At 41.7% G+C, this 22264-nt stretch overlaps 1 protein-coding gene across 17 annotated transcripts in view; it reads left to right on the top strand.

The window, feature by feature from the left end:
• FOXP1 (forkhead box P1) overlaps window positions 1-22264 on the top strand; it is a 624214-nt gene that overhangs the window by 196483 nt on the left and 405467 nt on the right. For 2 of the 17 annotated variants that reach the window (XM_084989006.1, XM_084988995.1), the window contains exons 1-2: window positions 3473-3572; window positions 3981-4043. The exons of 12 other annotated variants lie outside the window; for them this stretch is intronic. The gene's annotated coding sequence lies outside the window, so the exon portion shown is untranslated. Of the gene's footprint in view, window positions 1-3467; window positions 3573-3980; window positions 4044-5333; window positions 5486-22264 lie in introns of those variants that run through there. 3 more of the 17 variants (XM_084988999.1, XM_084988992.1, XM_084989007.1) reach the window with 2 other exon arrangements.

The raw sequence follows: 22264 nt of genomic DNA, 5'->3' as shown, positions 1-22264 counted from the left end.
ATGGATATGGAATCTGTTAAATATAGAGGCAATTCTTTAAATAAGGCCGACAGTTAAAATTGGGAAGCAGGAGAATTAGATTGGAAATGATTTACGATGAGTCTACAGGACATTCAAAAAATAAAGTTAGAAAAGGAAATCCACTGGCTGTTTTGGCTACATTACAGCAAAGGATTTTTACTTTTCCTCCCTTTTGAATTGGCTGGGTACATAGGCAATGCAGAGAAACAGACTTTCAGGCAGAAAAATTGACAGCGTTTTTCTTCTTACTGTATGTTCTGGCATTGGTTCGGTATTGGCATTATAAGTCTCTGACTATAACTAAGTCAGTTTCTTGTTTTGACGGTTAGAAACCTTCTCAATAACAGAGAACCACCTATTCTCTTAAGAGCATTAGATGTTGAAATAAATAGAAGCTGGATTGAACAGCGGCTTTGTTTTTGTCATGCATTATGAACATATGGGTCCTTAGTAAATACCATTTGAAGATGACATGGATGTGTTTATTGAGCTTATAATATGTAATAATCACAGATGCATCAATCACTTTTAAGAATTAATATACATTTGTTCATATTCCACGCAAAGAAGTCGTTATAATTCTGTGGAGTCAACAATAGGAAATCAGAGAGACAGATTACAGGCAGTATTAAGTCCTTTGGGTGTGAAATGGTTCCGCTGACAGCTAAAACTTGTTCTGATGATGGCTTATTAAGCCATTTAAGATTCTTACTTACATTGGGAAGAGAAAAGAAATATGGTTTTAGAAAGTTCAGATGTAAAATCATTAATTGTCCCAATTAGATCAATTTTAAATTAACCAAGAAAATGTTGTTTACCAACTAGTAGCAGACGAGTTGAAGGTGATCAAGTTATTAAGCCAGCTTTTGACTTTTGTGTTCTAAGAGATGCCTGATCGTTTGATTCTTTCTTCCTCTACCCCATTCACCTCTTAGCTCCATATGTGTTTAAAATTGCCATAGGCAATTTTGGAAAGCCAAAGTTCATCCTCAAACACTGTACTTAGGAATACCTATCCCCTAGAGAATTTAAGCTACAGCTTGCCGAAGATGTAGACTTTAGATATGTGGGTTGGGGGAAGAGGAATGGTTTTCTGGCTCATGGAGACAGAGTGAATATTCGACAAGGACCAAAAAGCCTGGTACTTGAGGAGAGCAATATAGAATTCCCTTTGGCTGGGACACAGAGTTCTTAAAGGAGAAGAGAGGAAATGAGTTGGAAAGGTAGTTGACATGTGACTGTGGAAGACTTCAAATTTAGATTAAGAAGCAAGTAGTAGCATTGCTTAATACAAATAACAGCAGACAGCATTTGCTATGGACAAGGCACCAAGCGTAGTAATTTATAGTTTGTTATGTTTTGCTCCTTATAAGCATCCAGGGAAGCGGGTACTGTTGTTATCCATGGACTACCTTACAGATGAGGAAATCGAGTCTTAGAAAGGATAAGCCATCTTACCACAGGCACAAAGCAGTGAGATGGAGCCAGGATTTCACATCCGTTCTGTGACTCAAGGTCCAGCCTTTTGAAGATCCTGACTACACAGCCAGTGGGCAGGACCAGTGTTTTTATGAGTATGGGAGTCGCTCAGAGCTGGGCTCCAACTTAGTTCATCTGTCATCATTTTATAGAATAAGGTAAGGAGCTCAAATTAGACGAAATTGTGGTGTTTTGAGGAGCCACCGGCGCCATCTTCAGTAGGTTAGTCAAAGAGATTGGGAAGGAGATGACGGAGGGGTAAGAACAACCTCAAAAGTCCATTGGCTGGATTCAGTGTGAAAGAAATGGATGATGGGAAAATCAGGTTGGTGCTCTCAACGCTTGTTCCCAGAAGAGGAGAGGAGGGCAGCCTGGCAAGCGACAAGCTGAGGTCTGAATGTCGTTTTAGGTGCAGGGGTCAATCTCAGGCGGGATCTTTCTAGAAGATGATGAAATACACATTAAACATGAGGCTGGGAAGGTAACTGGACTGAAGACAGAGACTTGAATCCAAAGAATTGAGTATAGGGAGGCAAACGGGTGCATCTAGTGAGGGCGGGGGTGGGTAAGAAAGAGTGGCTGGAGAAGGCGACCAGGAAATAAATCAGCCTTCTGAGATAAAGAAAAATCTTTCTGCACATTGACGATGACAGATTTGTAGGCCATGCTTCAGACACATACCTATACATATTCATATTTGTATACATATTCATGTACATATTTATATATGTATTCCTCTATACATTCATATGTATCACTGTGTGTATTTGTATATGTATCGTGAGCATGCGCTGTTCCCTCAGGCACACGAATGAGTACTCTGGAGCCTTTCCCACCTCAGGGTAGGAGAGGTACCCAGCTCTCCTGTGAGCACCCCACTGTGGGGGATCCTACCTCAGGGTCCTGAGACTTTGGGAGCCGTGGAGGGAAGACGGAGTTTCCTTCTCGAGTGTGTGAGGTTCAAACCAACACAGAGAATTTTATACCCTCCTCCCCCCAGTACATTCCAACCCAGAAGCCTGGCTGCTTTAAATGCTATAGTAAATGCTAAGTGATCTATAATAGGATTTTACAGAATTCCGCAAGATTATCATTATGTTGTGAGATATGGGCGAAGAATGTGGTCAATAAATGTGTTAACTTTTCATCGGGGGTGATATTTTTCTCCTTTGAAAATCCATTCATCTGCTGACATGCACATGGGAAGCTTTTGGCTTTTGTTGCTTTGGCCAATGCAAGATGGCGGATAAGAATTTTTTGTGTGTTTTTTTGCTTTCCTGCTTGGGCCTCTTCTGAATGACTTGCAGAGTCCGCAGTGAAGACTTTCAGGTCTTCCTTCCTTTTTTCTTTCTTTCTTTCTTTTCCCCAGCAGCCAACAAAATACTCTTATTGCTAAAGTCTATTTTGTGTTAGGGATTGGAGAATGAGATAGTTCCCTTTTTTCTTTCTGAGATGCTACTGAAGTAATTCCCTTTCAGGGTTTGATAAAATGTCACCCTGACAAAAACTGCCCTCCTATGTTAGTAGGCTTAAGCTTCTCCTTCTTGATTCCCGACATGGACATTGACCCAAGGGTTGGAATGGCTTGGAACACCTTTAAAAGCATTCATGCTTCATACACTGTGAAATTCATGTGAACCCTTTATTGGTGGTGATACTCATTTTATGACAGTGGATTTAACACAATTGTGCAGGTCTTCACGCTTGTGTCACTTGAGGTATCATCCACGTTTCTCCTGGGAGTCTCTACTTGGCCATGTTGCTGAGGGCTTTGTCATAATGGTTTGAGGAGTCATTTATCAACGGAGGTCACCCTGACGTTTGAGATTCTAATAACATTGGCTTGCGCCTTTGTCTTATTCCCTGTGGGACTTCCAATGAGAATTTCTAGAGGCTTCATTTTCATGATTGATTTTGGTTGAGGATAGTCTCTCTGCTCATGCCTATGATCTTTTCTCCTCTCATAGTTGGAAATGAGCTCCTCTCCATGATTTCCGTCCAACACAGCTCACACAAGGCATTGAACCTGAGGGAGTCCAAGGAAGTTTGCATCAGATTCAAATGTTCCATAGGTTTGTTCTTGAAATTTACATTTGCCTACTCTGAACCTATCCTTGGATAGCTTTCTTTGTAGGTCGCGACCTGCAAACTTGTCCTTTCTTCTGTCTTCTCATGTCTGTTTTTACTTCTCTCATTTTTCTGTTTTGTTACTGGCTCATACTTCTTTCTTTCTTTCTTCCTGGCCACACCTGTGGCATATGGAAGCTTCCGGGCTAGAGATTGCATCTGAGCTGCAGCTGCAGCCTATGCTGCATTTATAGCAATGCCAGACCCTTTAAACCGCTGTGACAGACCAGGGATCTTGAACCTGAGCCACTGCAGTGGGATTCTTAACCCACTTCACACAGCAGAAACTCCTAGCTCATATTTCTTAAAGACAGCAATTTAACTTTTATTTTCTGTTTACTATCTCTTCTCAGGCTTGGTTGCTAAGACCTTGTCTTCCACATTAAAAGCAGCATATCAGGAAGGACTACTGACCGGTAAAAGGATCATCTTTTCACCTCTGCATATGCATAGATGCCACTTCCTCCTCTTCCCTGTCCCTGTCCCTCTCCTTCACATGTGGCGAAAACGAGGACTACTTTGTGCTGAAACACATATTAGGGTTTTATTCCAATTTTGGCCCTACCCATTTAACTCCATTCTTTTCAGTGGTTCCCCTTTAATCAGCAAATAACTAGGTTATGTCTTGAGTTACATAGAGGCCTTCAATGGGCATGCTATCAATACCGGTATTTTCTTATTGATACCTATTTTCTTTTTTCTTTTCTTTTTTTTTTTTTGTCATTTTGCCATTTCTAGGGCCGCACCCGTGTCCTCTGGAGGTTCCCAGGCTAGGGGTCCAATTGGAGCTGTAGCCCCCGGCCTAAACCACAGCCACAGCAACGTGGGATCCAAGCCGCGTCTGCAACCTACACCACAGCTCATGGCAACTCCGGATCCCTAACCCACTGAGCAAGGCCAGGGATTGAACCCGCAACCTCATGGTTCCTAGTCGATTTGTTAACCACTGAGCCATGATGGGAACTCTGATACTTATTTTCTTATACTAGGTCAACAGTCTGTCTCTCAATTTGGAGCATAAAACCAAAATCTGAGCCTTACCAACACCTAGTTTACAGGAACACTTAACACCATTTTGTTTGTTCCTTTGATCATCTTATCTTCCTTGTAGAGTTTACCACTCTTATGCCCTTTTTAAAGCAAGTCTTCTATGATAGTGAATTCTCCTTTTTTCCCCTGCAAATGAAGGATATTCACAAAATGGGTAAGTGGTGCCTTTTGGTGCAGATCCAGCTGAAAGCCTTTGCCTTTGGTGAGTCACCTGAAGCCAGCTCTTCTCCTCATGTCACTTCACCCTTGTAATGTCAGTCAGTGTGGCCACCTTATAATTTGATGAGGCAGTTTCCTGATGTTATTATCTTTTGTAATTTTCATGCTGATGCCCCTGACCTGGGGTTACAGAAACTCTGAAAAATATCCAACCATCCTGGAAATACACACTTATCGATTATTTTACACATTATGATACTCCCATCTAAATCTGTTTATCACCAGAGCAGTGGTCCCCAATGCCTGGGGTCTTAGAATTCCAGGGCATTAGGAAATATAATCCTAGAGTTTTTCAGGATTTATGTTAGGAGGACTTGGGTGGTAAGCAACAGAAAGTCCAGTTCCGGCAGCTTCAGCAGTGTCACTGGCAAGTCCTTAGTGGGTGAACTGCAGGAGAGATTTGATCCAGTTCTTTGTCTCTGCTCTGTTTTCCACAGTGGAGCTGGCTGCTCTTTAGATTCACCCTATGTGCAGTCCTAAGATTTTTCCTAGCAGCTGCTGGGCTATAGGATTCTCTGAACATGCCAAGGAGGAAGAGGGGAAAGAGGAATCTTAAGACTTTCAGCAAGATTCTTGGAACTCTAATTGGGTGAGTTTCCAGCACATTACACCCTCCCAATGGCCAGGGAGATGGGATGTCTTAATTGGCATACCCTTGGTGATATTTTTCTACCCCTAGAACTGGGATGGAGTCAGCCTCTCCAGAACTGGTGACCTCACCAGTCACTTGGTCCTATTTGTGGCAGAAAAGATGCTGGGGACACAGCTTCAAGTATGTACTTCATCAGGTTGTATTTTATATTGCCAAAGGTCTAAAGTTAATCCAGTAACTTGCATGAGATAATACTTTAGGGCTTACTCAGACTGTCAAGTTCCTTGTCTTTGGGCCATAAATATTTCAGTCTATGAGCTCTGATTGGCAGTCAGTAGATATTATGTAGGAATTAATTAATACTTCACAAATTAAGTATTGGTTGGCAGAACCTTCCAGAACTTAGTGTCTGTGTAGGTGGGAGTGCTTGGAACTTAAGAAAAGTAGTTCATTGTGGTTAAAAAAGAAATTGGGAACCTCTTGCCTCAGCCTTCTGAGTCAACAGCAGATGAAACGAGATGTAATCCACCCAAGAAACGATGACCAGTTGAAGTACTCTGCAGATGTGGAAAAAAACGACCTCTAAATTGTACTAATCTTATTTCCAGGATTTAAAAATCAGCACTTTAAGCGCTTTTTTTTTTTTTGGTTCAGATATGTTAAGTTTTACGTTTTACTAGCATGTTTTTAAAACATTAATCATATGGAAAGAAAAAGATGATGAATTTTAACACTGCTCTGATAGTGTCTATGACTCAGTAACAGAAATTGTTTGGAGCCACCAAAAAACATTTCTGTCTTGGGGAAAATTTTTAGTGGAAAGGCCACAAAAGAGATGCATATTCATTCAGTAAGAGTACTAAGAGGCAAATGCAACAATGTAAGATTGTTTTTCAAAAAGACTTTTCTAAAAAGCATATAGCCAAGCTGTTGAGGAACTTTTATTGTAAAAGAATAAACATGATGCGTATCAAACACTGGCGCGTGTAAAGCGTATGGATGGTGATGTGAACTTAGTCTAGGTTGGAGGAAGTCTCTCAGGCTCTGTGCGTCTCACAACCATCTCCAACAGAGTGAAGAAAGCTCCGAGAACCTTCTTAAGTGTTACTGAATGCATTCTCAGTGTAAAGTGATACTTGCTGCAAAGCAGTGGGCCTGGACTCATGCTGAGCCTCTTGGCCTGTTGCTATTGTTTTATCTGACTTACACACTGATGGTTGTTTTGGACTGTCTGTCTCACCAATAGCTGGATAGGAATTCTTGGCCAATTTGTCAGGGACTTATGAATGTAAAATAAGAACCTGCTGCTCCCCATGGTGGGGCCGGCCAACCTGATGTTCTTGGGTAGCCTGCCTGACCTCCTGTCCACTAGGGGTCCACAGCTCAGACTCCATTCTGACCTTAGGAGACAGCCTGCTACGTCTGCATATCTTATTTATGTAGTCTTTAGTTTGGTACCCAACCCCTCCTGGCCTGCACCCAGCTTTGTGGTTTATTAATTTTCAAACTTCACCTTTCCAGGCCTTTTTCATAACTTGGCTCAGGTTTTCCCTGATTTTAATGTAAACACTGCCTGTATATTTTTTTCTTTTATGTCCATCCTGTGGCATATAGAGTTCCCAGGGACCAGGGATCAGATTTGAGCTGCAGTTGCAACCTAAGCTGCAGCTGCAGCAATGCCAAATCCTTAACCTACAGTGCCGGGCCAGGGATCGAGCCTGTGTCCTAGCACTCCCAAGATGCTGCTAATTCTGTTAGTGGGAATTCCAATACTGCCTATATTTGATCAGAATCTATCTCCCTTTAAGTCCCCTCACTGGTTAGATACAAAGCATCCTATTTAAAAAGATATTTTACCTTATCCTTTAAAAGAAAACGTATCCATTGCCAGAGCTGGATGGTAACCTCAAATAAGTACTCCAAAAAAAAAAAAAAAAAAAAAAAAAAAAAAAAAAAGGCAAAATGACAGTATCCACAGGAGTTTAGAAACTTCCTGTGAAGGGCCATGTAGTAAATATGTTCAGCTTCACAGGCCTTATGGTCTTTGTTGCAGCTACTCACCTCCTCCATTGTAACCCCAGATTGGCAAGAAACAGTATGTCATGAGTGGGCATGGCGGTGTTCCCAATAAAACTTTATTTATGGACATGGAAATTTGATTTTCATGTGATTTTTTCATTTCATGAACTATAACCCTTCTTTGGATGTTTTTCCCTCAAACCCTGTAAAAATATAAAATCTATTCTTTTTCTCATGGGCTTGGCAAACATGAGCAGTGGGGCAGGTTTGCCCACAGATCCCAGATCATAATTTGTTAACCCCTTGATAAAAACTTCTCACTGTATGCTGTTGTCTACCTTCTCTCTCCTTTCTCTTCTTTTTTTTTGGTGGCTGTGTGCATGGGATGTGGAAGTTCCTGGGCTAGGGATCAGACGTGCACCACAGCAGCAACCCTAGCCACTGCAGCGACAATGCTGGCTCTGCGCCACAAGGGAATGCACAGTGCCTACTTCTTCTTAAGGTATTGAGCTTGGAAGGGTTATCTCATTTTTAAAAAGTGGCTTGCCCATGTGTGAGATACCAGACAAGTGCCCCAATGAGGCTTTGACCTTGACATAATTAGAAGGGTTGAAGGGGAATTGGAAAAAAGAACAACCAAGTATTCGGTTCATTGTAATTTGTTGTCATGTCCGTACCACCCAACGTCATTGGAGAGGGTTAAGTCAAGAACCTCAGGAAATATGGGTCTGTCTCTTGATTCTACCTATTTATTCTAATCACCACTCAGATGACATCAGTAGAGATACAGATAGCCCAGGAATGAAGGGGGAGGCAGAGATAGAGAGACGGTCCAGCATCCTAACTAGAAACAGCCAGGATGAGTGATTAGGGAGAGGGGATGAAAGAATGGCTTTTTGATAAGGGAGCAAATACCTAAAAAAAGAACTTCTGAGACCAGAAGTCAGTAGGAATTTGAATATTTTGCATTATCCATTGCCATCTCTTGCCTTTCTGATAGTGTCACAAAGTATCATGGTACACAATACTGCCTGTTACCCATTCATCTTCCAGAAGGAGCTTCTTTGGTGTTTGTGTGTCACATCCTTCTATTCCAGAAGTTTCTGATACTAGTATTTCCTCTCTCCTGGCAAAAGGAACAAGAGAACTTATGGACCCAGGATTGTGTCTCTTTATCCAAACATTTTGTTTCTTTGTGGTCATTCACTTAATGGTAAACCTCAAATTCAGGTTCTTTTTTCCTCTTAGGCTGTATTAATTACATTTGCATGTGATTTGGAGAAGAATCCTTGAGTTATTTCTTGACAAAATTCTGTGTTAGAAAACTAGGACCAGTATGGCTTAATTTCATAACGAGATAAATGAGGGTATAAGAATTCAGGCGGTTAACAATATTAGTTTGTGTAATGGTGGACAGAAACACTAAATTTTGGGGAAACATTTCTGTATAGCATTCATAGGCTAATAATTACTACTATAACCTGAAAAATAATCAGTCTTCATGTTACCATAAAAAAAATGACTTTTATTGCAAAACAGACTTCTTAAAACAGAGTTGTTTTTTCAAGTTGCTTTACTTTCCAGGATCAACATGAACCAGGAAACCTTATACCAGGAGTATTAGCTGATATGTTCTTAAGTGTGGTAGTATAGTTGTTAAGTAATTACCCAAGTTGGGAAAAGAGATCTGGTTTCAAATTCTGGCTAAGCTACTTAGTAACATTGTGACCTTAGGAAAGTTATTTAATCTTCTTAAGCCTCAATAGTCTCATTTGAAGATTAAGGTAGAAAAGCACCTACCTTACTGTAGGAGTTGAAAATATTCTAGTTTATCAGATGCTTTAGGGTTGAATGGGCTTATGCAAAAATTGTTCTGAGAACAGTGCATAGTATGTAAAAAATAATATTTCCTTCATGTGGTATTTATTTACCTCATTAGATAAAAAGTAGTTCCGATGACTCTTGTTCTAATGGATGCCTAGGCTGACGTTAAAAAGTAGAAGAGATTTAAATCTAGGAGTCAGTGGTGCTTTAAATAGCCGTCTCACCTTTCTACATTTTTGATGTGTGTTTCAAAACTATTTTCTCTTATATTAAAAAGTAGTATGCATGACATCTGTATAAGAGCAGGATTTGGATAACTTTGTCAGTGATCATGTCCCACTGAAATCTTTCAAAGTTGCTTAAACCCAGGAGACACTGACTCACACATTTTAACACCTAAACATTAGTACAGTTGTTCCTGTGTAGCCATTTGCCATTTAGTTTTTCACTCCAGTTTGTATTAATTTTGAGAATGAAAAAGGATGAAGAATCTATTCTGCGTTTCAGTCAGCTTCAAGTTTCTATAGGTGAGAGGTGAATAAATACGACGGGCATTAGAGACTACTCATCCTCCCTTCTTTTTCTGTGCGTCACCTTTTTTCAATTTCTTGCATCAGCGTCTCCATCTGGAGAAGGTATGTGACCTGTCACAGTCATCCTCCAGCCCCATGGTTCTCAGATTCTGTCTGGGAGATGAAAGAGGACCATAGCCCAATGCCATGGAAGGGTCAAGAGGAAAAGGTTAGGAGAAAGTTAAACCAAGAGCTCAAGTATATGCTGTTGGGAGTGGGAGATGGTGGTGTAGTTTTTCTTGAGCCCCCTTTTGGGATAGAGCAAATTCTAGGCAGCCCTGACTACTTAATTAAACTCTTTGGGTTCGTAGGGTCCCAGGTCCCAGGTTTGTTGCTTTTCCTAAATGACTAAGCCAAAATCTGGAACCAGAACTTTTGTCCCAACTTGGGTGATTACCTAAAAACTTACACTACCATTGCTTTGGAACATGTTCACCAGCATACCTGGTCATTTTAAGGTACAGGTTTTTAGACACGAGTCATCATAACTGTAAGTACTAAGGCAAGTGTATTATTCAAATGCTGTCTATGAATTGATTCATTGAGGCCAAGGGACATATTTATGCCATTCCAGGGAGAACAAATTGTTTCAGTACAGTAGCTTTTGGGAATTCAGCCATACCAGCTAGCTGCTTTGGGGCCTTACTTTGCTTGTCTGTAAGATGGAATTAATCTTATTACCTCAGTGGTTGGGGAGGATCAAATGATGGAATCAATGTGAAATAGTTTTGTGATATTTTGTGATATTACATAGCCCATCAGATGCTATCCAGTGTAATCCTTGAAATAATTGCTTTTGGAGGTTTCATCCTCCATAAATTCAGCCAGTGAACAAGAACAGTATTGACCGTCCTTTCTTCTTTAGATGATTCATTCAGCATTGGAGAAACAGAAATTTTACTTTGCAGCCCTTGAATCTTGCATCAGGTCCCCAATTCGTGTCCCCCCTTTTCCTCCTGTCTCTACCATAATTAGATTTAGCACCTTTTCTAATTACGAAAATTAAAATAGTTTATTTTCTCTTTTGTTTTTTTTCTTCCAATTTTGTCAAGATATAATTGACAAACAGCAAAGTATAAGTTCAAAGTATACAGCATAAGGATTTGACTTACATGCATCATGAAATAATTATCACAGGTTTGGTGCACACCACTTATCTCACGTAGATACGTGATGAAAGAAAAAGAAAAAAATTATTTTTCCTTGTGATGAGCATTGTTTGGACTTTGCAACATTCATGTGTAACAGCAATGGTAATTATGTTGTGTATTAAATCCCTAGTACTTATTTCTTTTGTAACTGGAAGTTTATACTTTTTCTGACCTCCTTCATCCACTCCCCCCCACCTCTGGTAAACACAAGTATGACTTTTTTCCTATGATTTTGTTTTTGAGGTGTAACTGACCAACAACACTGCATTAGCGGGTGCACAGCAGAGTGATTCAATAACTTGAGACATTACAAAATGCTCACCATAAGTCTAGTTACCATCTGTCATTGTTCAAAGATATGACATTATTATTGACTATATTCCCCATGCTGTACATTTCATCCTCCTGACCCATTTATTTTTTACCTGGAAGTTTGTACTCCTTTTCTATTTATTTACTTATTTATTTATTTGCTTTTTAGGGCCGCACCTGTGGCATATGGAGGTTCCCAGGCTAGGGGTCGAATTGGAGCTACAGCTGCCAGCCTGCACCACAGCCACAGCAAGGCCAGACCCTCAACCCACTGAGCGAGGCCAGGGATCGAATCTGCAACCTCATGGTTCCTCATTGGATTTGTTAACCACTGAGCCATGACAGGAACTCCAGGAGGTTTGTACTTCTTAATCTCCCTCACCTATTCCACTCATCCCCCATCCCTCCTCTAAAAAAAGTTCACTTTAAAAGTGAATACTCCTGCCCCATCAGGTAACATAAGTTCTGAGGATACTTTGACAAAATCCTCCTGCCCACTGGGATCTCCTATCCTTGTTTTTACCAACAGAGCAAGTGATTTTTTTTTTTCATCCTTTTCCTGTTAATGTCATTGTTATTATTTCCAAGTGTGAGATCAGAGTACTGAAGTTAGAGAGACGATTTCATTTCCTCATCCTATTTCAGTTTCACATGTCTCCTTGTCCTTTTTATTCTTTCCTTGGTAGTACATCCAAGTTCTCAGATAGAGAACGTTTAGGACTTAATTTGAGTCTGATAAACTAAGAATTCACTTGACAGTGACTTTTGGTTACTTCACTTTAGATTTTTATATCTTCCAAGGTAAGATACACTGTCCAAATGTGAAAACAAGACCAAAAAACAAGTGTGTCCATCATTAAGTGACATTGAAATCATATACTGTTTCTTCCCCATATCACACTGTTTAGTCTGTCTGGATTCCAGCTGTTTCTTTACTCAGGCCAACTTGTTATGTCTTCCTCTGTATTTATCTGAGTAGAAGAATTAAGAGAAAAACTCCTGGGATTTCCTTCTCAGAAAGGACGCCTGACTAGTTCCCCACTTCTCCATGTAGACATCAGCTAGCCGCCCCACCCCCGCCCCGCTTCTTTCTGTGAACAAATTTAGAGGTAGCTGCTTTCCCCCTGATCTTGTAACTGAGGATTCAGTTCTGTTTTAATTTCTTTGGGCAGTTGACTCTTGAAGTGGCTAGATTAGCAAGGTGGTAGGTAAGCTTGCTTCTCGTGAAGGACCAGGTAGCCTTTTTGTTCAGCGTGTTCACTTTGGAGTCTGAAACAGAAACAGATTCACAGAGAACACAAACTTGTGGTTACCAAACAGGAAAGGGGGTGGAGGTAGGAATAAATTAGGAGTTTGGGATTAGCAGGTACAAACTACTAGATACAAAATAGAGAAACAATAGCTGTACTGCTGTAGAACACAGGGAACTATATTCAGTATCCTGTAATAAACCATAATGGAAAAGAATATAAAAAAATACCTACATATATATAGATACATATATACATATATATCTGAATCACTTTGCTCTGCACCAAAAATTAATTTAACACTGTGGGAGTTCCTGTTGTGGAGCAGCGGAAATGAATCCACCTAGGAAACATGAGGTTTCGGGTTCGATCCCTGGCCTCACTCAGTGGGTTAAGGATCCGGTGTTGCTGTGAGCTGTGGTGCAGGTCACAGACGTGTCTCAGATCTGGTGTTGCTGTGGCTGTGGGGTAGGCTGGCAGCTACAGCTCCGATTCGACCCCCAGCCAGGAAACCTCCATATGCTGCGGGTGCAGCCCTAAAATAATAATAATAATAATAATAACTTTTAAAAAAGAAAAGAAATTCAACACTGTAATTCAGCTGTACTTCAGTTTTTTTTTTTAAATGACTGGTTGACACAGGAAGAGACCAGGGTAAAAGATAATGAAGGCAACTTTGATACCATTGTCTCTCTGATCAAGGAGTGCCTGGGAGTTTGCAGCTATTTTCTTTGCCCAAGGTGTGTTTAGCACCTCTAGCCTTTTCAAATTGGTGAGTATGTAAGAGTATTGTCAGGTTATGATACTAGAGTGCAGCCCTGTTACTTGAATCGTTATACAAAAATAACTTTTCAGCCTTTTGCTACTTGTTGTCATTTGGGGGTGCAGATAGTTCTTCAGTTCATTTTCTGACTTATGTATGTGACGTAGAATGAGAATGCTCAGTGAAATCTTTCCACAAGAGATTGTTGTCTTAATAATACATGTACAAAGATGCTTCTGTGTTTCAGTGAAAGTTACCCCATTATAACCCTTCCTGCATGCTCCCTGCTGAGAAAGCATTCTAGAAACAGGATGTCAACCAAGGGAGATTCATTCATTCCATACGTTTTCTAATTTCCAAAAATGTACACCGTCAATATTTTTTTCTTAATTGAACAGTTTGTTGAACAGACGGGTGCTTTAATTATGGTGGTCTAAATTTACACACATTGCAGTGGTATTTTGCTACATTAATTACCTTACTTGTCAAGAGTAACAGGTAATTACTACATCAACTCACCCTCCTGCAGTACATGGAAACATAACTTTATTTGAACAGATACAGTAAACCAGAGTATAGCCAACCCCACACCTTAGCTTGTGGATCAAGGATGGCCCTTCTCACAGTGTTTGTTTTGCATGAAGGAGGGTAGAGGTGAGCCTGCCCTTTTCCTTGTGTCTGTCCACCTCAGATGGAAATCCAGAAGCTATGTCATGGATTCCAAGAGTTTGGACTGGAAGGAGCCTGTGGAATAATTGAATTCATTAAAACTTCTCCTGACAGTGTATTTCAGAGAGTGACTTTTCTAAGGCCACACAGTAAGTAAATTAGTGTCCCATCCTCATCAGTGCTAATTTCACCCCACCAGGCTTAGTGAATATTAACAATTTTAAAAAAATTATAGAAAAATCATTTGGTATAACACACCGAATATTCATTCACTTCCTCTCCCTCATTTCCCTCATTTGAACTTCTCACCAATGGTTTGGCTGCTTCGTGAAGAGTATTTATCCTGTATTTTGTTGAACTGCCAGGTACAACGCATGTCATTTGATTTCCCTTCCAGTGTATGAGTGTCAGCTTTTATGATAAGTTGTGTTAAAATTCTGCTTTAACATTTTTTTTTTTTGGTAAAGGCGTGAACGATTTTGAGCATATAGGATGCCCCTAGCAAAATTATGCAGCATTACCTCTCCTGGTTGCCATGGCATAGAAAGAAAGGATTGTGTTAGCTTTTAGGTGTGGTGCAGAATATACACAATGACATAATAGAGGCAGACTATCTTAAAAGGCTCCGTCCCCTTTTTAGTCAAACACCTGTGACAAAATTACGAACTGTGGTTAACATACACCACTTACAAGTGGTTTTTCAGAGTCGTCCAGGGTGGAGGAGCTCAGCTTGCAAAGAACTTTCTTCCCCTTTGCACCTGGCAGCAGGAGGGGGGTGGCATTAGAAAGAAGTTGAAGTCGTCTAAAGGTTATGGACACAGCCTCGCAGAAACGATGTGAAATGGCTTATGGAGGACAGGGCGGGCTGTCAAGGGTGATTTGAGATGTATCCAAGGGTCTCCTCCAGCCCTTGACCCACTTCAGCGTCTCAAGCCTGAAATCCTGGCACAGATGCTTCATTTCTATAACTTTAGTCTTAGCACGTGCCATTACACATCCCTCTGGGCTCTGGAACGTGTGATATTATAGCTTATAGATACAGGCTTTTCATTGTTCATTCATTTTTTTTCCCTAAGATTAAAAGATAGCATTGCATTTCCCACCGTGGCACAGTGGGATCGGAGCCGTCTCTGCAGTGCCAGGACGCAGGTTCGATCCCCGGCCCAGCACAGTGGCTTAAAACAGCTGGCATTGCCATAGCCGCAGCATAGGTCACAACTTCAGGTCAGATTTGATCCCTGACCTAGGAACTCCATATGCTGCAGGTGTGACCAAAAAAGAAGAAGAAGAAGAAAAAAAGAAAAATTAAAAGATAGCATGGAATAATTTAGTCATTCATGCAGCTGACAAATACCCATTGAGTGCCTGCCATGTGACAGTCATGGTGCTGCATGTGGCGGGGTGGGGTTGGGGGTGGGTGAGGGCATAGTAAGGAAGGAAAGAGAACAGAACCTTGCTATCATGGAGTTTGCTCTCGAGTAGAGAGAAGCACAGAGTCAATAGTGAAGAATGAAGGAATGGTATATTTACATAGACTAACAATACACGAAGGAAACAGTACATAGCCCATTCCCTCAGAGGGCCGCTCAACTAGTCTGATCAGGGCAGGGGGCATGGAAGAGATGGCTTTTGATTTAAGGTCTAAAGATTAAAAATGATCTCCATATGCAAAGAGCTGTAGGAAGAGCTTTCTAGGCAAAGAGAATGATGAGAGCTAAGCCTCAGAGTGAGGAATAAGAGTATGGTGTAGGGACGGGAAGCAGTTGGTGGGAAAAGGACTGGGTAGGGAGGTCTGGGAGGACTTGGAGATGGAAGGCCCTCCGGACGTGGCAAAGCCTGGGTCCTGTGCTGAGACTGATGCCAAGCCCTTAGAGTCAGCCACTTCTGATTCAGGTGTCAGGATAAAGCACACAGACGACTGCTGGGGAAGGGATTGCAGAGCTTCAAATATTTTCCGGAGAGGAGACCTCCATGGGAGAGAGGCTAAGGGCTTGGTCCCCAGAGGCTGGGCAAGGAACCTGGAGGAGGCCCTGCACCCAAGACAGACACGGCTGGTTCCTGTGAGGAGCAGGCTGTCCTCCAACTGGGGTGGGGTCCAGATGGGCCGGGTTGGGCGGGTGGGGGGTGGTGATTGGCAGCAGAGCACTTCAGGGCACAGTTCTCCACCTGTGGGGGCTGAACCTACAGCAGCAGCATCACCTGCGGACGGGAATGTAAATTTTCTAGGCTTACCACAGCCTTAGTGAATCAGAAACTCTGGGGTTAGGGCCCAGCAGTCCTGTTTTAACGAGTCTTTCAGGTGATTCTGATGAGCACATGAGTTTGAAAACCCCTTTATAAAACAGCAGGGCCACAGAGCCCTTTCCAGCTCTCCAAACTCACTCCCCTCAGCCTGCGCACACAGGTAAGGACCCAGGTAAGGACCACAGCCCAGCAGTGACCCTGTGCTGTTGGGAACCTGGGCTTCTTGACCCGAAGTGCTCGTCCTCATGGGTGTATGGATTTGAAGAGAAAACAAAACCTACTTTGGGTTTTTTTGGGGGGAGGCAATAGTTATAATATTTACAAAAAGGAGGAGAAAAAAAGGAATGGGTTTTTAAGAAGGAATAGTGCCTCAGCCTGTGAACTGAAGCTGCCTGGTTTCTCCTACTATTATTTTCTTAGATAATTTAAAAAAGCAATTTTCGTGTGAATAACCCACTCCTTTCTCTCTGTCGGTGGTAGAAAAACAAGTGTCTTGTCTTAAGTTACACCATTGAGACACGTAGCAGAGGGTAAGGGTGTGCTTTTATTTCTGTATTACTCAATGTACTTGGTTTGGAAGTCCTGATACTCCCAAGTTATATTTTATAAGACACTGTAGAAGGCAGGAGATGGCTGATTTTCAGGCCCAGTATTTAGACTTGCTCCTACCTCTTTGGACCAAGAGAATCCTAGATTTTCTCTTTTCACCTTCCACCCAGCTCTGTCTCCCTGGCTGAGTCCTGCTCACCTCTAATGTCTTAGGCTTCCAGATCATCACTTTTGTGTACCCTTTTCTGACCTTCTGTGCTTGGGTCAAATCTCTGTGTTAAAACTTCCCCCGTGGATGTATATTGGTGTTTCCTGGTAGACTGGGGGCCTCATAAGGGCAGAGGCCTCGTTTATCTCAATTTTAGGCTTCGGCCCCTTGGTAATTCCTGAAAAAGTCAACTTTGGTGAATGCTTTCTGTCTTAATTGATGAATTATTTGTCACTCTTTCAACAACCCACTATTCAAGACATGGTGGTAGGTCTTCTCTACAAGGGGGATACACAGAATATTAAGCCATGGCCCCATGGTGGAGATGAAGCCAAAAATAAATGTGTATTTAAGGAAATCCTAATTAAGGCTTCAATCAGGTATAAAGTATATTTGTCAGGATGTGTCCTGCTAGCTGCTGTGACTGACAGCCCACAGATTTGGGTAGTTTAACTTAATAAAGGTGTGTGTTCATGCTCCCTTCATGTCACTGTGGAACCTCCTCCATCCTGTGCTTGCCACGAGAACGTGGGGTCTCCACGGTCTCTGGGGAAGAGGAACAGGGAGCAGAGCCGATGCAGGGGTCAGGCTTGGGAGTGGTGCACCTTGCTGCTTTCTGCCCACATGCCGTGGACCAGAAATCAGACACATTTGAGGTCCCAACCTAAAAGCAAGGAAAAGAGGGTGATGTAATCTTACTCTGTGCCCAGGGAGGGGAAAGTGAAATGGCCTTCGTGATCATGGGATGGTCTCAGATGGTATGTTACTTTGCTTTTGGCCACTGAGGTTTGATGAAAATGAAGCAGAGCCTTTCCTGTTTTTGTAGCCTGCTCATCGCTCAACGTGCTTGTTCTCCCAGAGATCATTTTTACATTTCACGAGGAAGATGTCTTTTATCTCATCCTCCCCTGGGATGGGGCAGGGTGGTTGGTTGAAGGCCATTCATAGCTTGCATTTGTTCCAGCGTAAGATGCAATATTCTGCCCCGAGCATTTATCTCCCTCTGCACAGATTGCCTTTCCCATGGCTGGACCTGTTTGTGATTTGCACTTGGCCTTATCTTTCCCTTCTCCTCTTGGAGTTGACATGCTTGGAGAAGAGTTCCCTGCTGGTCAGGACTAAGGAAACACTTGCCATTGTTAGGAGCCTACAGAGGACTTCTGGGCAGATGGTTATGTCTTAGGAAGAAAACGGAAGTTGCTTTTGAGGTTTTCATGTTTTACATACTCATTTAGGCTTCTTTTTATCCAAAAGATGTCATGGGAAATTTTTCCGTGAGACATGAAGTGGAGTAAAATATAAAATGTTGACAGTGCCTTTTTTTTTTTTTTTTTTTTTAAAGAAAAAGATAGGTTTCTTCCCCCACTGTCTTCTTGACCACGGTGATTCTCAGGAAAGGAGCTGGAATCTTCATCCAGTTCTCAGTCTCCCTTTGTCGATCCCTAGAGCTCTGGGCAGAGGCTCAGTGAGAAGCTGGGCAGGGCCAGTGGACGTGTATGGTTGAGCTGGAGGCTGGAGGGATCTCCAGTGGCCAGAACATGAGGGCCTTGGAAGGGCCAATGGGAGGGTTTTGATCCCTTTTCGTAAGAATACTGGGGAGCCATTGAAACAATGCAGACAGTGAGTTCCCTTTGTGCCTCAGCAGTAAGAACCCAACTAGTATCCATGAGGATGCAGGTTCGGTCCCTGGCCTCACTCAGTGGGGTAAGGATCTGGCGTTGCTGTGGGCTGTGGTAGAGATCGAAGACATGGTGCGGATCCTGCATTGCTGTAGTTGTGGTGTAGGCCAAAAGCTGTAGCTCTGATTTGACCCCTAGCCTGGGAACTTCCATATGCTGCAGGTGCGGCCCTAAAAAGGCAAAAAAAAAGAAAGAAACTATGCAGGCAGGGTGAGTCTGTATGCATGTGTGGCATGTGCTTCTGAGACAGAGATGGGTGGAGAAAGAGAAAAGTGATGAATGATGATGGCATTTGTCGTGTGGTTTTTGGCTGTTGGGGAAGAGCCTGCACAGGAGAGAGCGTGTGTGGAGACAGCACAGTGCCCTTCTCCTCGCTGACACGAGAGGTCTCTCCCTCCTGCTGCTGAGAAGTCACTTGTCCATCAGGAGATAACCATCCCGGCCTCCAAGCAAGTAGTGCATTGGGGTGCATACTTATGAAATGCCAAAGCTTCATGATCAAGTCGCGGTTTGTTTGTAATGATCAGTGACTTGGAGTTGTATAAGTTACTGAAAGACAAAATTGCCATGTGTCATTGTGGAAAAAGAAAAGAGGAAAGAAAGTGGAATTTTTGCAGTAGGCTACAATCCACAAATGATCAGGCTCTTTCAACAAAATTATGTCGTTCTTTTAAAGGCTTAGAGTATAAAAATTAATTTATTTATAGAATCTCATTAAGAGGATTTTTAAAAGTTAGGTGGACTATTCACTTGCTTCCAGGAATGTTAATTGAGTGCGTGAGATGCTGTAAATTGAAAGGGGACAAGAATCTCTGTTCTCAAGATACTTCTGGTCTGAGAGGGAGGCCATCAGAAGCCATTAATAAATGAGTGTCAATAAATGTACAACACATTTCTTTTTTTCTTTTTGAAGTTCATGCAACTTTTTCAGATTGCGTAACCAATACTTTAGAAATTGCTTGGAGTAAATCAAAAATACAAAAAAATTCTAAAGGAAAACAGCACCTAGTCCCATTACTTCCTAGGCAAACTCTGTTAATTTTATGTTCTATTAACTTTTAATTTTATATTCTCTTTTTGATGCTTATGTTTATACAGTTGATCATCTACTTTAAATATGGTTTTTCTGTCTTATTTCATGTCACATCATAAGAAGCATCTGCACACTTTTCAGTATTCCCAGAATGATTTTTAATAGCTACAAAATATTCCTTTGTCAGACTGGACTATCATTGACTTGCCTCTTTTCCTGTTGTGATTGACATTTTAGGTAAAACAGACTCGTTCAATTTATCTACTTCATGTCTCAGATTATCTTGTATATTTCACTGTTGCAATAAAACATTAATGGGGAACTGAGATTTTTAAGAAAGCATATCTATCTGTCTATGTCATTGAACTTTGCCATCCTAAAAAAAAAATATGTAGTGAACTAAAACCTTTTTACAACAACTTTACATTCTTGGGAGAGTAATGGGAGAAGATATTTGATAGGTTTCTTCTGGCATATTCTGTCATTGGTTACATAACTTTTACTCTGAAATTGGTTAAGAAAGAACATCCTCGAGATCCAAGAAAGCTGTGTGGTTCTAATTTGGTGAGACTTTATACCTGATTTTGCAACTTGTGGAGGCTGTCATTTCTTGCTCCTGGCATGCACTCCTCCAATGACATTTTAAATCTACAAATTATTTATTTTGCTTTTTTTAAGGGTTTTTTTCGGGGGGTGGGTTGGCTTCCCCATGGCATATGGAATTCCCAGGCCAGGGATCAGATCTGAGCTGCAGTTGCAACCTGCGTCACAGCTGAGTCAATGCCAGATCCTTGCCTACTGTACAGGACCAGGGATCAAACCTGCATCCCAGCATTCCAGAGACACTACAGAAAAACCTTGTGACACAGCAAGAAGTCCTTATTATAAGGTGACCAACTATTGCCTACATTACCTTAAGACAGGGATGAGATTGTGCTGAGTGAGAAAAACCATCAGCTTTTCCTTTTTGTTACTGTAGTGCTTCCATCTTTGTTCAGAATGGCTTTGGGTGCCTATAAGCTCTTTACAGGTGCCCGTGAGCCTTTTGAAAGGTGGCGTGATTTTGAGGGATGAGCCGGGCAGTGGGGTTAGACCTCAGATGGAATCTGAGTGCAGTAAACTATCTCCTGAACCTTCTCAAGTTAAAGCTCCTCCCCCGATCATCAGTAATCCATTCCTGGCAATCAGGTGTCCTGGGTGGAAATGCTAACCAGAGCCTCTTTCCCATTATTTTACAGAGAAGAAATCATAAGGTGTTGTTGTGTCAGTATGCAAAACCCCCAATCAGTTTTCTGAGGTAGAAGTTGGTAAATGATGGTGGTGATTATTTTGTAATATAAAAATATTGAATCACTATATTGTTTTACACCCCAAACTAATATACTACCATGAGTCACTTACACTTGAAACAAGAGGCAGGAACAAGGTGGGGGATAGGAGGTGAAATTAAAAAAAAAAAAAAGTGGCAAATATGTCCCTGGAGCCAAGTCCTGCCCACTGCCTTTTTTTGTAAATAAAGTTTTATGAGAACACGGCAGTCATTTGTTTATATAGTACCTTCGGTTGCTTTCCTGCTGTGGTAGCAGAGTGGAGTGATTGCCATAGAGAACTTAGAGCTGCAAAGCTACAGAGTGTAGGAGTTACTGCTGTGGCTCAGTGGGTTAAGAATCTGAGTACAACAGCTCAGGTTGCTGCAGAGGCGTGGGTTCAATCCCTGGCCTGGCGCAGTGGGTTAAAGGATCTGGTGTTGTCCCAGCTGAGGCTAGAGGCTAGAGTTCATTTCCTGGCCTGGGAACTTGCATATGCCTCGGGTGCAGCCATTAAAAAAAAAAGCTTCAGAGTGCAAAATATTCACTGTCTGGCTCTTTATGAAAATGGGTTGCCAACCCTTGTAAAATATGACAAAAATACAGTAAAATGCCATATATATATATATATTTAACAAGAGTCACACTAAGAATGTAAAAATGTTGAAAACATGCATTTCTCAACAATTAATGGCATCAACATGCATTTGTGCTTTTTTTTTTTTTTTTTGAAATGTGGCTTTTTTTTTTTAATCGCTGAGAAAATCTGCAACACACACCCTTTGTTGCTGGCTTTTCAAAACCTCTAGAGAAGTTTCTAACAGTCTACCAATTATGTTGTAACTTGACACTTTCTCCTCACACTTTTAATTGAAAATGTTTTCTTAAATTGGAGAGCATGTCATGGACTTTTACAAGCAACAACCAAAAATGTTAGAAATAAGCATTTTCAAAAGTTGCGGCTCAGCAGTAACAAACTTGACTAGCATCCATGAGGACATGGGTTGGATCCCTGGCCTTGCTCAGTGGGTTAGGGATTCGGCTTTGCTGTGAGCTGCAGTGTAGGTCCCATACACGAATGGGAGGTGTGGATCCCACGTGGCTGTGATTGTGGCTGGCAGCTGTAGCTCTGATTCCATCCCCTTGCCTGGGAACCTCCATATGCCGCAAATGTGGGCCTGAAAAGAAAAGAAAGA

This window comes from Sus scrofa, chromosome 13, assembly GCF_054392235.1.
Source record: "Sus scrofa isolate SSC_HxYL_T2T_F1_AM1 chromosome 13, Sscrofa_HxYL_maternal_Yorkshire_Landrace_v2.0, whole genome shotgun sequence".
NCBI lineage: Eukaryota > Metazoa > Chordata > Mammalia > Artiodactyla > Suidae > Sus > Sus scrofa.
This window is presented reverse-complemented; position numbering and strand designations above follow the sequence as displayed.